This window comes from Lepus europaeus, unplaced genomic scaffold (genome assembly GCF_033115175.1).
Source record: "Lepus europaeus isolate LE1 unplaced genomic scaffold, mLepTim1.pri SCAFFOLD_104, whole genome shotgun sequence".
Lineage (NCBI taxonomy): Eukaryota > Metazoa > Chordata > Mammalia > Lagomorpha > Leporidae > Lepus > Lepus europaeus.
The window spans coordinates 373,658-390,106 of NW_026909022.1; positions in this window are offsets into that span (position 1 = coordinate 373,658).

Consider the following 16,449-nt stretch of genomic DNA (forward strand, 5'->3'; position numbering starts at 1 on the left):
TATTTGGGCCATCTTCCTCTGCTTTCCCAGGCACATTAGCAGAGAGTTGGATGCGAAGTGGAGCACCCAGGACTTGAACCGGCACCCTTGTGGGATGCTGACATTGCAGGCCAGGGCTTTAACCTGTTGTGCCACAGCTCTAGCCCCCATTTGACCACTTTTAAAATGTACTGTTAGTGTGGTCCTGACAAAAAAAAATATAGCTGATGAATTTTATCATCTTAAGTATTTCTGAGTGTATGGTTGAGTAGTATTGAGTATATGCACATTGCTGTGGGACCAATATTCAGAACTGTTTTTCCTTATGAGACTGAAACTCTCTACCCATTGAATGAAAGTTTTTTTATCATTTCACCACCTCCAGATCCCAGCAATTGCCATTCTACTTGCCATTGCCCAGACTATGGAGTCTTTAGGAGGTATGGTGATATTTCAGGGTCACATAACTGAGAGGGTAGAGGGAACCCTCCTGGATCTCAGTTTGTCTCTGCAAAGCTGGGTTCAGATTATACCTGGAAACTCCCTGGGGTTTTCAGATTGGGCTATGTGGCATACATGTGTGTGATTATGGACATGGCATGAGGCAGATGGAGGATGACACTTTGGAGAGGTCTTTTCTGCTGAGGAATCCCATGAAAGAGGATCCCAAGAAATGAAATCAATTTCTTGAGGAAAGTCTACAATAGGACCTGGAACTCAGGGTGTCTAAGCTTTCTTCGCTGAAGCCCCACTAGAGAAAGCCATCTGTTCTGCTGCTTTGTCCTGACTTTCCAGGGGCCCAGCCTCAAGAAATCCTGGATGTGAATACTTTATAACTGAGATATTGACTCAGCTCTTGCTATTGACACCTCGGGCATTTGGGCAGGAAGCATCCCATGGTGACATGGGTTGTCCCGAAGAAGGAAACTCTAGGCAAGGTCACCACTCTGATCCCATTTGGGCATTGCAACACTACTTCCCCTTTTGTGGGTATTTTTTGGGAGCCTCATGTAGGGTGTCCTGTCCCATCTAGGAACAATTTATTGAAAGAATTAAAATCTGGGTCAACCTGTTAGGTCTGCAATCTAGGTCATGATGGCAGAATGGGAAGAGGAATGTTGTGCTGGCACTCATGTTTTATGTGAATCCTAAGCTAGAGAAATGTCCACACAGAAATCTCTGCTCCACCTTGCTAACAGAAAGTTACCTGGAACAGAAAGAGTATTAATAGCCAGATGGGGTTAGGATACCTCCAGACCTGGCTTTAGAACCACTGCAGGAGGTTGAAAATGTATTTAACGGAGTCATACACTTCTCCCTGGGTGATGGGCAATTTCACCACACTGACAATGAAGCCTAATGCTGATTCACCTTGAGTGCAAATGCAGAGGGATCTTCATAACCATAGCCAGTAATGGCCAATAAGACCTCCTGCTCCTGTTCTTTAAAAACAAACAAACAAAAAACCCAGGTGCATAATTTGATGAAGATAGAAAGATTTTCAGCTACATGTCCAGTGTCGGTGGTAATGTAAAATGATGCAACCACCACAGAAAACAGTTTGTTCTTCATTACATTGAAAATAAAATTTTTATATGATCTGATAATCTCAGTTCTGATTATATATCTAAAGTTATTTAAAGTTCAATATAAATAAGGTATTAGCACTATTTGCCACAGCATAATTCACTGTAGCCAAGACTTCTAGTGTGGCCTGCACTCACAGTGGAAAGTTATGCAGGCACAGAAGAAAAGAAAATTCTATGCCATGGATGAACAGTGAGGTTATTTTCCTAAGTGAAATTAGCCACAACTATCAGTCCCCCAAGGACAAGGTTTCCAACATATGAAGTATTTAAAGTAGTCAGAGAGGCCAGTGCTGTAGTGCAGTAGTTTAAAGCCCCACCTGCAGTGTCGGCAATCCATAGGGGTGCCTATTCAATTCCTGGCTATTCCACTTCTGACCCAGCTCTCTGTTATGGCCTGGGAAAGCAGTAGAAGATGGCCCAAGTCCTTGGTCCCCTGCACCTGTGTGGGAGATCTGGAAGAAGCTTCCAGAGCTCCTGGCTCCTGGCTTCAGATTGGCTCAGCTCTAGCTGTTGTGGTCATTTGGGGAGTGAACCAGTGGATGGAAGATCGCTCTCTGGCTCCACCTCTCTCTGTAACTCTTTCAATTAAATAAAATAAATCTTTTTAAAAAAATAGAATATGAGAAGCATAAAGTAGAAGGGTAGTTATGGATGGTGGGGGGGGTATGCTATTCAGTAGAAATGGAATTTTTAGGTGAAAAAATCCTAGAGATCTGGTGTGTGTGTGTAGACACATGTACATGTCACTTACCTTAGAGTGACATCTGTGCTTGTGAGATACAGTACTCAAGCCCTCTTCTACCTGACCTTGTATAAGGAAAGGGCTCCCCCTCTTGGTCTTTGGTCACTCTTCAGGTGCTTGTGAGTAGGATTGGTGGCAAGCTATTCCCAAATGTGTGGAGATTCATGATTAGAGTCATCTAGGAATACTGGAAAAGACTGCAATGCAATATCTCCTCTCTCCCCAGCTTGGTCTCCTTAGTTTCCACACTGTATTTTGGTGAGAATACAAGAAGATACACCAATCTCTGATGAGTTTATGACAATACAATTGAAATAGAATCCTATGATTGGATCTTCCTTTACATAAAAGTCTCATCTTGGCCTGAGACTTCTAAATGCATCCAACAATATTAGTTCCAGTTTTATTTATTTTATTTTATTTGTTTAAAGATTTATTGACTTATTTGAAAATCAGAGTTACATAGAGAGGCAGAGAGAGAGAGACAGAGAGACAGAGAGAGAGGTCTTCCTCTGATGGTTTACTCCCCTATTGGCTGCGACAGCCAGAACTGAACCAATCTGAAGCCAGGAGCTAGGAGCTTCTTTCAGTTCTCCTACATGGGTGCAGGGGCTCAAGGACTTGGGCCATCTTCCACTGCCTTCCCATGCCACAGCAGAAAGCTGGACTGGAAGAGGAGCAACCAGGACAGAATCCAGCACCCCAACCAGGACTAGAACCTGGGGTGCCAGTGCCACAGGTGGAAGATTAACCAAATGAGCTGTGGTGCTGGCCTCCCAGGCAGGTTTGTAAAGATGGCCAAATGTGACTGTGGAGAATAAGATTTCTGCCAAAGCAAAGACATTTTCTTCCTAGTACACAGTGTGTGGCTGCAGGGACTAAGTATAGTTTATGGTCCACTAACAAGAAGAGCACTGAGCCTTGTGGGAAGGTTTGAGGACCACCAGGAGGAATCAGAGAACTTAAGCACTGTCATTGATCTAGCGACAAGCCATGACATCTGAAACCAGAGACTGGCAACTCTGCCATGAATCACCACACCAAATTAATGGGGGAAAATGGCGATGAAGGAAGGTGCCTGGGGTGCCTGTCTCACAAGGAATTTCCATGTGGACAGGCAGTGAGCAAAGCAAGATTTATTTACATGAGAAAGCTCTTGCCACAGCAGCCACTAGGGGGTCTCCAAAGAGGGACACCTGAAAAATGGAGTGCAGTTTTTGAACCACGATTTGGATGAGCAGAATAATAACAGCTAACAATCTCATCAGAAGGACAGAATCATAATCGTGTCTAGCCTGCTCTTGTTAAAACCAAAAACCTTGGGAACTATGCAATAGGCAAATTCTCTTGGTAAAACTAGGTTAGAAGGGTGGGATTGTTAACTTCCCTTCTATTCTCATGATAAAACTAGAAACTCACTGGGCTGGCCCCTTGGCTCAACACGCTAATCCTCTGCCTTGCGGCACCAGCACACCGGGTTCTAGTCCCGGTCAGGGCACTGGATTCTGTCCCGGTTGCACCTCTTCCAGGCCAGCTTTCTGCTGTGGCCAGGGAGGGCAGTGGAGGATGGCCCAAGTGCTTGGGCCCTGCACCCCATGGGAGACCAGCATAAGCACCTGGCTCCTGCCTTCAGATCAGGACGGTGCGCCGGCCACGGCGGCCATTGGAGGGTGAACCAATGGCCAAGGAAGACCTTTCTCTGTCTCTTTCTCTCACTGTCCACTCTGCCTGTCAAAAAAAAACAAAACAAAACAAAAAAAAAAAAACAAAACTAGAAACTCACTGTCTTGCTAGTAGACAGGTCTTGCCCACTCTTAAAAGGACTCCTCATTAGGTCATCTAGTCCTTACACCAGCCACCCCCTGCCTTATGACCTCTTTATAAGCCCCCAAATACCCTCCTCCAACAGAATGGTACTCCTGTAACCACAATAAATGCATTTTTCCTTTTCAAATGTTTACCTTAATGAAGACACTTGCTGTTGCTGTAATCTAGTGAATAATATTTGCATAAGAATTTCAAAAGCCCACTGAAAAAAGGAGATGATTAGGAATGGCAGGCTGTTGCCCCAACTGACAAAGAACCCTTCCCCCCTCCCCCAACTGAGGCAGAAAGCCCCTGGGGTTACACCCAGGACTCCTCTGACTGGGTGGTGGGATGTGCCTCAGAACAAAGCCTGAAAATCTGCATAATTGTCAAGTGAATAGACTGATTGTTTTCTTTGAATCCTCACCCTCCAATTACCCTGTCTCTTTATTTATTTATTTATTTTGACAGGCAGAGTGGACAGTGAGAGAGAGAGACAGAAAGGTCTTCCTTTGCCGGTGGTTCATCCTCCAATGGCCGCTGCAGCCGGCGTGCTGTGGCCAGCACACCATGCTGGTCATGGTCTCCCATGGGGTGCAGGGCCCAAGCACTTGGGCCATCCTCCACTGCACTCCCTGGCCACAGCAGAAAGCTGGCCTGGAAGAGGTGCAACCGGGACAGAATCTGGCGCCCCGACCAGGACTAGAACCCAGTGTGCTGGCACCGCTAGGAGGAGGATTAACCTGTTGAGCCATGGCGCCGGCCCACCCTGTCTCTTTAAAAAATCCTCTGTACTGGGTGGTTTGGTAGAAAAGCACCTGTTTGGATTGAGAGAAACTTCTTTTTCTTTCCCCAAGGCTGCTGCTGCCTTCTTGCAATAAACCTTTACCTCTGGCCATGCCTCATCTTTGGTGAATTGAAGCGACGAGCATCAAGAGCTGGACTATTCCCTCGGTAACCACATTGGTGAGCTAGCCCAGAGGTCTGGGGTATATTCTTCAAGTGGCCTGACCCTCTCACGCTGGTAAGGAGGGCAGTGGCCACTTGTACTCCATCCCCAGAGCAGCTTGTGAGCTAATGTGGTGGTTGGGACTCTGGGGACATCCAGCAGCTGTCCTTTCTCTTCCTGCTGCGCATTAGCTACCTATTAGCACAATGGCTTCCATTGGTGTACGGAGTCAACAGCTCTGAGACTGAAATTTCTGTCTCTGCTCTTTGGGTTTATGGAATTGGGACCTGGCTTAGGTCATTTTTCGTGGTACTGGTTTGTGTGAAACTGGAGAAGACCCCATAAAATCCACACTAAATTGTAGCCCCCCCTTAAGGTTCCCTAGAAATGCTATCCGGGGTGCCACGTGTACTACCGGAATTTGGGGTGCCATACGATTTCACCACAGGCTTATTACTAAATCCCCAATATTAATAAGCCCAAGAGGGTTCTTGCCTAATATTTAGAGAAGACTTCTAAATACCAGTACAGATAAACGAGGCAGCATGGCACGTTTTAAGCTTTTATTTAGTGAGAAAGACGCATAGGAGAGTGAGAGCTATTTACGGGAGAGAGGTGAGTAGGGTTCATACCAAGCACCAGGAACCAGCCACATGGATGAGCACATGGCCAGAAGGCCATGCACCCTGGAGGTGCAGGGCTACAGCAAGCCCTGTCCTGGCAAGAGGCCAGGGAAGAAGAGCAGCCGGGGCCACACCGTGGCTGGGCTTTTAACCCACTTCCAAAGGGGAGTGGTTAATTAACCTGCTTGGCTGGTGGGCACCCAGGTGTGGGCAGGTAGGGGAATGAGGCCACACAGGGGCGTGGCAAAGGCATCAGGTAGGGGCCTGAGGCCACACAGGGGCGTGGCAGAGGTGTGGTCTTCCAGCTCACAAACCTAATCTATCTTTACCTGTATGCTTGCCTGCTTCATGTGGGAGACAAGATTCCAAGATTTTTGCCTCAGCCCCTCTGTGAGGAAGATTTGGATATGGTTTGGAAGAGTACTCATGTGGTGAAATACGAGTGGTTCAATTTAATTTCCATCCAAAAGCACCTTGAGTTGCGTTGTGGCTGATTGAGCAGCTTACAGTTACCATCCTATTTCTAAGAAGAAAGTGGTGTTCTGTTGTCATACTGCATGGCCTGTGTATGTGTTAAAGTTAAGAGAAGGTGGCTGGTAAGTGGATTTTTAAAATATTTATTTCATTTGAAAGTCAGAGTTGAAGCAGGCAGGCATACAGCTTAAAATTGATTAGGTTTGTGAGCTGGAAGACCACGCCTTTGCCACGCCCCTGTGTGACCTCATCCCCCTACCTGGCCACATCTGGGTGCCTGCCAACCAGCCAATCAGGTTAATTAACCACTCCCCTTTGGAAGTGGGTTAAACTCCTAGGACATGATGTGTCTGGCCCTTCTCTTTCCCCTGACCTCTTGCCAGGAGGGGGCTTGCTGTAGCCCCACGCCCTAGGCTTCCAGGCCTAGATACTCCTCCATGTAGCTGGTTCCTGGTGCTCAGTATGATCCCACATTTTCCTCTCTTTCTTAAATAACGCTCTCTGCCTCTGCTTTGCTGCTGGTGATAAGCGGTGGAGAGCAGCTCAAAGTGCTTGCTGCATGTGGTTTTGGCCTGCTCTCTGAGTGGTATGGATACTACCCTAGTTTCCAGACTTTTCCCCTCTCTCCTACCTGAACTAAACCCTCACTTTCCTGGCTCCTTGATCTCTTACAAACCTATTGTAAATTTCCACAGATGCCTCTGATGAAATTGACTGTGAGGAACAAGAATTAATGCAATTAAAGGTGTTTTCTGAGCAGAGTGCCCACTGAGTCTGTAATGAGGATATAGTTATCTTTATGTATGTTGGTGTCCAGTACCATTACTGGGACTAGAGTTGCTTTCCAAATTAAATGCTCAAGTAAGTTTTTCAGGTTTCAACTGTGGAACAATAGGGTTAACTGAGGTTACTAACAGCAAGAAGTAATTCTATTTAATTGATTAGAACTTTTATTCATTTTTCTTTGGGAGTTTTAAAAAGGAGGAGTAACCATAATAAAACCATCTTCCTTCCCTTTTTGTTTTCACATTTTGTATAGCAAAAACCATTTACTGATATTCTGAATTACCTGAATTTCTGAATTTCTTCTGTGTATCAGATAACACCACCATTCACAAGTTAAGCTTCTTGGTATTTGGATATCTGTTAGATGCTACTAAGAAAGTAGAGATGAGCTTTCTTTTTAAAGCTTTTGAGGTGGTGTCACAGAATAGCGTGTTGTAGATACAGTCAACTGCTTTGTTACCTTCCAACTAGGCATCTGTAAATCCTGAAACTTAAGATGGCAGGTGATGTCCTATAGACTCTGCTGTTCAAGTTGGACACAACTGACAGTTTGTTCTTTCTCTCTAAAAGTGATAGGGGATTTGTAGCTTAGTGGTTTTTTGTTTATTTCTAATTTGCTGCTGATAATGTATATGAATTTAACATTCTGTGTAAACTGTCATTTGTTACTGCACAGTTTATGCAGTGTTGCTTTGCCAAATAAAAGTTCAAAGTAAAAAAAAAATCAAGTTATCAAGGATAAGAAATATTTTTTTAAGATTTATTTAAGTATTTGCAAAGCAGAATAACAGAGAGAGAGAGAGAGAGAGGTCCTCCATCCACAGGTTCCCTCCCCAGAGAGAGAGAGAGAGAGAGAGAGAGAGAGGTCCTGCATCCACAGGTTCCCTCCCCAGAGAGAGAGAGAGAGAGAGAGAGAGAGAGGTCCTCCATCCACAGGTTCCCTCCCCAGAGAGAGAGAGAGAAAGAGAGAGAGAGGTCCTCCATCCACAGGTTCCCTCCCCAGAGGGCTACAATGGCTGGATCTTGCTGATCTGAAGCCAAGAGCCAGGACCCTCATCCAAGTCTCCCACATGGGTGCAGTGGCCAAAGGATTTGTGCCATCCTCCACTGCTTTTCTAGGGCATTTTGAACCAGTGCTCTTATGAAATGCCAGCACTGCAGGTGGAGGCTTAACCTACTATGCCACAGTGCTGGCCCCAATAAAAAGAATTCTAAATGAACTTACCAAAATTTAGAATTGTTTAAAGTTTTATTTATGTATTTGAAAGGCTGAGTTAGAGAGTGGGACAGACATCGTCAACCTACTGGTTCAATCCCAGATCTCTGCAGCAAACAAGCACTGGGCCAGACTGAAGGCAGGAGCCTGGAGCTCCATTCAGGCCTCCTACATCAGTAGCAGGGGCCTAAACACTTGTGCCATTTTCCTCTGCTCTTCCCAGGCCATTAGCAGGGAGCTTGATCTGAAGTACAGCAGCTGTGACATGGGACCCTATGGATGCCAGCATCACAGGTGGTGGCCTTACCCACAACATCACAATTCCAGCCCTGACATTAAAAATGTTCAAGGTTCAGCCAGCATTGTAGGTTAAGTGCAGTCTATCATACCTGCACCCCTTAAGAGTGCTTCTTTGAGTCCAGACTGCTGCACTTCTAATCCAGCACCCTGTGAGTGTGCCTGGGATAGCAGAAGATGGCCCAAGTGCTGGGACCCCTGCCACACATGTGGGAGAACCACATGGATTTCCCTGGCTTCCGGCTTCTTCAATCTGTCCCAGCTCTGGCTGCAATCAGTTGGGAAGTGATCCCGATGATCACTTTCTCATTGTCTTTTTTGGAATTCTTTCAAATAAATAAAATCAGGATTTATACCCTATATTAAGTTAGTAATTTTTTTACAAAAATATAAATATTAATGATAATTTTTTGCAAGAGGTTTTTCATATTTGATTTTAAAGTCGAATAACTTTCTACAACACATTTATTTATTTGAAAGGCAGAGATACAAAGAGAGAAAGAGGGAAAGAAAGAGATCTTCCATCCAATGACACTACCCAAATGACTGGGGGTTGGGTCAGGTAGGAGCCAGGAGCTTCTTCTGGGTCTCCCATACAGGTTCAGGGGCTCAAGTACCACATTTCTCTGCTTTGCCCAGGTGCATTAGTAAAGAGCTGGATTGGAAGTTGAGCTGCTGGGGTTCAGCTGAGCTGGTACCCACATGAGGTGCTGGCACTGAGGTGGAGGCTTAGCCTTCTATGCCACAGTGCCTGCCCCAGTCTAATAACTTTAAAAAATTTTGAGAGAGAGAAAGAGAGGGAGAGGTAGAGTGAAATGTCTTCCATCTACTAGTTCACTCTTCAAATACCCACAATGGCTGGAGCTGAGCCAATCCAGAACAGGAGCCAGGAGCTTCTTGCAGATCCCCCAAGCTCAAGCACATCTTGCACTGCTTTCCTAAGATTAGCCTACAATGCCCCTCTAAATAATATTTTCAACCATCTAGTCAACTGCATCTTCTTGTTTTTTATTGTTTTTATTTATTTGACAGAGTTAGACAGTGAGACAGAAAGGTCTTCCTTCCATTGCTTCACCCCCAAATGGCTGCTACGGCTGTTGCTGTGTGGATCCGAAGCCAGGAGCCAGGTGCTTCCTCCCTGTCTCCCAGGTCTCCCATGTGGGTGCAGGGGTCCGTGCACTTGGGGCATCCTCCACTGCCTTCCTGGGCCACAGAAGAGAGCTGGACTGGAAGAGGAGCAACTGGGACTATACCCAGCACCCATACGGGTTGCCAGCACTGTAGGTGGAGGGTTAACCAAGTGAGCCACCAACTGCTTTTCTAGGATTAGCCTACTACGCTACAGTGCCTGGCCCCTCTATCTCCTCAACTGTAATTTTTTAAAATTTCCATTTGATTGACTCCTTCCCAACAACTAGCCATCTCTTATAAGCTATTTTCTCCTCCTTTATTGTTTAGTTATGGCCTGTCATTAAAAATGCTTGTCCTTACAGCTGACATTGTGGCACAGCAGGTTAAGATGCTGCCTGTGATGGCAGCAACCCATATGGGCGCTGGTTTGATTCCTCGTGGCCCACTTCTGATTCATCTCCTAGCTAATCCACCTGGCACACAGGAGAGGATGGCCCAAATCTTTGGGACCCTGCACCCACGTGGGAGACCTGGATGAGTCTCCTGGCAGTGGCTTCTGCCAGGCCCAGTTCTGGTTGTAGTGGCCATTTGGCTAATGAACTAGCAGATGGAAGATCTTTCTCTCTCTCTGTTCTCTCTCTGTAACTCTACCTTTGAAATTAATTAATCTTAAAGAGAAATTTTTATCTTAGAGACTAGGATACTAAGAGTACCTAATTTTTTTTGTTAAAGATTTTTTCATTTGTAAGCCAGAGTTCACAGAGGGAGAGAAGAGACAGAGATCTTTGGTCTACTGGTTCATTCCCCAGATGGCCACAATGGCTGGACCTGAGCCACAATGGCCAGGAGCTTCTTCTGGGTCTCACACCTGAGTGGCAGGGGCCCAAGGACTTGGCCATTTTTCATTATGTTCCTTGGCACATTAGCAGGGATCTGGATCTGAAATGGAATAGTCAGGACTGGAACAAGTGCCCATGTAGGATGGGATGCCTGTGTCACAGGGGCTGGCTTTACACAACATGCCACAACACTGGCCCCTATACTTGACTTTTCTAGATGTATTTAAACTGTTCTATGGAGTTTTATGCTTTTGTTTCTAAGATATGGTATTGTCTTTTTTGTTAAAGATTTATATATTCATTTGAAAGGCAGAGTTACAGAGAGGCAGAGAGAGTGCTGGTTCACTCCCCAAAAGGCTGCAATGGCTGGAGTTCTGCCATTCTGAAGCCAGGAGCCAGGAACATCTTTTGGGTCTCCAACACTAGTGCAGAGAGGCTAAGTACTTGGGCCATCTACTGCTTTTCCAGGCCATAGCAGAGAGCTGGATCAGAAGTAGAGCAGTCCTATGGGAGTCAGGCACTGCAGGTGGTGGCTTTACCTGCAGTGCCACAGCACCGGCCTCGGGTGTACTTGTTTCTAAGTGTTCTCATTCTTTTATAAGGTTGAATGCTTACAGCCTGCACACATACTATTTCAATGTCTAAGTTGGGGTATCTTTCCACTAGGTTTAACTTCTAAGTTATCTGGGGGAGCTTCCCATTAGAAGAAGCACAGTACAAAAGGATTTTCTTCATCTTTTGGTAGCTAATTACATGAGGGAAAGAAATTTTGTGTTTTGTCAAGATAATCTCATGTATTTTCTATCTTTGGGTTTAGAAAACTGAATGTTAAGAATTGATTTTTAATCTCTTTTAAGTGTATATTTCTACTAATCAACTATTAAATATACTTAATATGTAATAAATATATTTAAACATAATTTGACTCTATATAAGTGAATGATTATTGTCTCATAAAATGATCAGAGATCCTATGTTAACCAAGTATTTTTTAATTTTTGATATCTTTGACATTTTTTTCAAAATCCAAGTTCTAAATTAACTGCTTTGACCTTGATTTCTTTGTGGATCCCTGGAAATCAACAAAAGATGTAGTTTTCAACTTGCAGAGATGATGGTTAATTAGGCTCCCTTTACCTGAAAAGTATTATCTAGTTGTAATATCATAAATTTCAAGTTGTTACATTGATATAGAAATGCTATTGATGTGAGTTTCCCAGGGGTTAGGTAACATGCAGAAGTCCAATGGTGAAATCTAACAAGCTGCTGTTCTTCAAAAAGCGGAGGGGGGTTCCTTGGGTACTTTAGAAGAATTTTGAAATTGCTCCAGTGCTATCATTGCCCGAAATGATGAACTGGTTTGTAAAATACTGCTGTGCTTTTTCAAATCCTGTGGGCATCTCCTTTGCTAAATTGCTAAATTACTTTAAACATTTCAATTGTGATGATTTGTCTTTGTCATTCACAGTTCTAGTTCTTCTCCAGGAAGATTTATATTCATAAGACCATTAAAAATTATTATAAATATGGGTTTCTTATGGAAGATCAATGGGGTAACCATGAATTTCTAGAATTCTGAAAAATAAAACAGAATCGTGAAACTGCTAATGGAGATCAAAAGAGAAAAAAAAGAGAAAAAAGCAATTATAGGAGACTCAATGAACTGGTGAAATTTGTGGGTTTTTAATGTCTTAGTTAAGACATTATTCTATTTTTTAAAATGATTTATTTATTTATTTGAAAAGCAGTGTTACAGAGAGGCATGGGTAGAGAGGTTTTCCATCCACTGGTTCACTCCCCAAATGGCCATAATGGCCTGAGCTGGGCCAATCCGAAACCAGTAGCCAGCAGCTTCTTCAGGGTCTCTCACATGGGTGCAGAGGCCCAAGGGCTTGAGCCATCTTCTGCTTTTCCAGACCACCCCAGAGAGTTGGATCAGAAGTGGAGCAGCCAGGACTTGATTTGAATCAGTGGCCATATGCGATGCCGGCACTGAAGGGGGAGGTTTATTTAACATTTTAGGCCACAATGAGGGCAACCTCTAATAACATTTTCGATCATCTTCTGAAGTGCAGCTTTTTTTAAGTTTCCATTTGATTGACTGCTTTCAAATTTCTAGTCCTCTCCTGTAAGCTATTTTCTCCTCCTTTACTGTGGCCTGAGTTAGAAACGCTTACCTTTATGACATTGTGGCATAGCAGGTTAAGCTGCTGCCAGTGACAGTAGCAACCCATATGGGCACTGGTCTGATTCCTGGTGGCCCAATTCTGATCCATCTCCTAGCTAATGCACCTGGGAAAGCAGGAGAGGATGGCCTAAGTCCTTGGGTCTCTGTACCCCTGCAGGAGACAAGGATGAAGCTTCTGTCTGTGGCTTCAGCCTGGCCCATCCCTGTAGTGGTGGCCATGGGGGAAGTGAACCAACAGATGGAAGGTCTCTTTGTTTTCTCTCTCTGTAACTCTGCCTTTAACATAAATAAATAAATGTTAAAAATGTTAATAAAAATGTTAAAATGTTTACCTTAGAAGCCTAGGACAATAAGAGGGCTTGATTATTTACATCTGTGTTTTTCAAGATTTCTTTATTTGAAAAATAAGATTTGGGTAGGGTAGCTTGATATCATGGTGCAGAGGCTGTAGGCTCTTGGTGGGAGAAGCATCCCTTGCTATGTGCCAGAAGCACAGCACTGTGTCTTTTACACAAAGTGGGGAGCGCCACACATTCCTTTCTCCACCCTACTCCACTTCACTCTTTGTTTCTTCTGCCTTTTTTGGCTCCAGTTTTCTCTGATTTTGCTTTTTGGTTTCTTAAGGTAGAATTGTAGATAATTGATTTCATATCTTACTATGAAATATAGATCTTTACAGCTATTTCCTCCTAAGCCTTGCTTTGCATTTATTCCATTAATTTGTGTTGTACTTTGATTCTAATCATCTTACATCTGAATTTCCCATGTGGTTTCTTCAATAAGTCACTGTCCATTTAGGAATATGATTCTTATTTACTACAAGTTTGAAGAATTCTTCAATATCTTTCTGGTTTTGGTTTCCAGGGATGTAAATTTTTAATTTTTTTTATTTGAGGAACCAAGAGACAGAGCAAAAAGGAGATCCCTGTGCTTCTCTCTCCCATCAACTGACTTTCTCCAGCTACCACAATACCTGGACTCCACTAGCCTAAGGCCTAGCACTCAGAACTCAAGCCAGGTTTGTACCATGGATAGAAAGGGCTCCAGGTACTTGGCCCATTCTTGGCTCTTTCTTTTTCTTTTAGAAAGCTTTTATTTAATGAATACACATTTCATAGGTACAGCTTTAGGAATATAGCAGTTCTTCCCCCCTTCCCACCCTCGCACCCCCACTCCTGTCCCACCTTCTACTCCCTCTGCTATCCCATTCTTCATAAAGATTCATTTGTAATTATCTTTATATACAGAAGGCCAACTCTGTACTAAGTAAAGATTTCAACAGTTTGCAGAGACACACAATGTCTAAAGTACTTTTGAAGATGAGTTTTACTGTTAATTCTCATAGCACAACTCATTAAGGACAGAGGTCCTACATAGGGAGTAAGTACACAGTGACTCCTATTGTTGATTTAACAATTGACACTTTTATTTATGATGTCAGTGATCACCTGAGGCTCTTGTCATTAGCTGCCAAGGCTATGGAAGCCTTTTGAGTCCACAAACTCTGTTACTATGTAGACAGGGCCATAAGAAAAGTGGAAAGTTCTCTCTAGCCTTCTGAAAAAGGTACATCCTTTGATGTCCTCTTCTTTCCACTGGGGTCTCACTCACAGAGATCATTTATGTAGATTTTCTTTTTTTCTACAGTGTCTTGGATTTCCATGCCTAAAATGCCCTCATGGGATTTTTAGCTAGATGCTGATGTCATTGTGCTGTTTAGGGCATTTGTCATTCTATGAGTCTGCTGTGTGGCCTGCTTTCCATGTTGGATCATTCTCTCCTTTTTAATTCTATCTATTGTTATTAGTAGACACTTGATCTTGTTTATGTGATCCCTTTGAGCCTATCTATATGAACAGTTACACATTTGTGTTTTAAGGATTTATTTTTCTATTTAAAAGTCAGTTACGCACAGAGAAGCAGAGAGAGAGAGAGAGGGAGGTCTTCTATCCAATGGTTCACTCCCTAGTTGGCTGCAACAGCTAGAGCTCTGCTGACCCAGAGCCAGGAGCTTCTTCCAGGTCCCCCACATAGGTGCAGGGGCCCAAAGACTTGGGCCATCTTCTACTGCTTTTCCAGGGCATAACAGAACTAGATTGGAAGTGGAGCAATCGGGATTCAAACCGGTGCCCATATGGGATGCCAGCACTGGAGGTGGGACTTGAAGTGGTGCCCTTGTGGAATTCCAACACTGCAGAAGGGTGGCTTTACCCTCTAAGCCATGGCCCCAGCCCCTTCTATATGTATTGTTTTCATCATTCAGCTTTTGAACTCTTTGTATCCCTGACCTGTTTTTTTTTTTTGGGGGGGGGGGCACTGCTGTGTTAAACCAAGATAAACTGCAGCTTACAGCACTGGCATCCCATACAGGCCCAGGTTCAAGTCCCAGCTGCTCCATTTCCAATCCAGCTCCTGGCTAATGTGCCTGGAAAAGCAGCAGAAGATGACCCAAGTACTTGGACACCTGCACCCACATATGAGACCCAGAATAAGCCTGTGCTTCCTGGCTTTGGATTGGCACAGCTCTGTCTGTTGTGGCCATCTGGAGAGTGAACCAGTGGATGGAAGATCTATATCTCTTCTCTCTAACTCTGCCTTTCAATTTAACAAATCTTCAAGAATCATTTTTGTCCTACTGTGAAATCATTAAACATTTCTCTTTATATTAATACACATTGTATTGTTCCTAGCTTTTTTAGTGTAGCCTGGTAATCTTTGCCTTTTCTTTTTTTTGACAAGCAGTGTGGATAGTGAGAGAGGGAGAGACAGAGAGAAAGGTCTTCCTTTTTGCCGTTGGTTCACCCTCCAGTGGCCACTGCAGCCAGCACATCTCTCTGATCCGAAGCCAGGAGCCAGGTGCTTCTCCTGGTCTCCCATGCGGGTGCAGGGCCCAAGGACTTGGGCCATCCTCCACTGCCCTCCCGGGCCATAGCAGAGAGCTGGCCTGGAAGAGGGGCAATCGGGACAGAATCCGGCGCCCCAACCAGGACTAGAAGCCGGTGTGCCGGCTCCGCAAGGCGGAGGATTAGCCTGTTAAGCCATGGCGCCAGCCAATCTGCCTTTTTAAACTATTCAACTGAGAAATAGCTATAGATACCTGTGGGATACAACGCAATCATTTGATGAGTGTTAATTCTGGAATTGTCTAATCAGAATAACTCATTCATCACCTCCTATACTGTATGGTGGGTATTTTCAAAAGCCTCTCTTAACAAGCTGAAATATGAAATACAGCATTGTAGTTTCCATGCTTTGCAGTACAGCTGTAGACTCATTTCTCCTGTCTAGTGGAAACTTTGTGCCCCATGACCAATGTATCTCCTTTGTCCTTAACCCACCATTTCTCCCCTCACTCGTTGGTAACCACAATTCTCTACTGACATGCATTTCACAGGTGTACTCTGGCAAGCCCAAAACTGGGGACAGGGAGGTCGGGGCTTAGTCTCCACCCTTGGCACAGGGAAGCACCCACCGGGCCCACTGGAGTGGTGGTGCTCTGCTATCCATGTCCCTCCCCCAGCTGTGATCATGTGCCTAGGACAGCTGCTATTCTCCTATTGGAGCTCCCTCCCACAGCCATGGCTGGGCACCCAGCTGTGGCCCAGGCAAGCCATGGCAGGGTGGGTATGGATCATGGATGGATGGGAGTGATGGGTGAGGGTGTGTAGTGCAGGAAGATGAAGATGGTTAGGAATCATGGGAAGCAAGCCCTTAACCATGTTACCATTTTTCCTTGTAATAAATTTTGGGAAATCATTAAAATCCCCTAAATGTCCCACCACTCTGGTAGGTAGATTTGTAACTTCTACAGACTGCCACTATTTCTAAGG